Source organism: Nannospalax galili, unplaced genomic scaffold (genome assembly GCF_000622305.1).
Source record: "Nannospalax galili isolate Female #2095 unplaced genomic scaffold, S.galili_v1.0 scaffold1465, whole genome shotgun sequence".
Taxonomy (NCBI): domain Eukaryota; kingdom Metazoa; phylum Chordata; class Mammalia; order Rodentia; family Spalacidae; genus Nannospalax; species Nannospalax galili.
In genome coordinates, this window is record NW_008352395.1 from 154,737 (window position 1) to 155,336 (window position 600).

The window sequence follows — 600 nt, forward strand, 5'->3', positions numbered from 1 at the left end:
ACCTACGGGATAAAAGGAAAGAAGGAGCTCAAGAGAGATAGGACTGTAGGAGAAGGGTATTATTAAGGGAGAAAGGGGGAAAATGGGGGCGCCTTAAGTGGGAAAACCATGATAGAGGGGGGAGACGATACAAGAGAGAAACAATGCCTAGCTAGTCACGAAAACTAGAGGGAACCATATTACTCCTACAATCTACTGACAAATTATACTTAACAGATCAAGAAATATATCCCTAGATAAGGTTTATTTGAGACCAACTGGTCATTACCCAAGATTTATCTGCAGGACACGCAGTAAGTAAAAATGCCAGAATGATGGAACTAACTTTGTTGGATGTTTAAGAGACATACCTTGAGATCTATACTAATTGAGTCAGGGGGACACAAAGGACACTTTTTTCTCCTTGCCCTCCTAGGTCGATTAGTTCCCAGGGGACTATGAGCATCTCTCAAAACGTCCTGTAACTGTGGTGAGCCACCTGTCCTCTTGTTCAGGGAGGACATGGAGACCCCCCGAGATGGACTTGATTCAGTGTCCAGTATACATAGAGGAGGGACAATTCTGAGGAAACATCTCATTCATGCTTCCAAGTGAAGCCAG

General features: G+C 43.8%; 1 protein-coding gene across 2 annotated transcripts in view; it reads right to left on the reverse strand.

Annotated features, from left to right (window-relative positions):
* The window catches only part of Kifap3 (kinesin associated protein 3), a gene marked incomplete at its 5' end in the record, with an annotated part of 146,234 nt that overhangs the window by 144,583 nt on the left and 1,051 nt on the right, over positions 1 to 600 (reverse strand).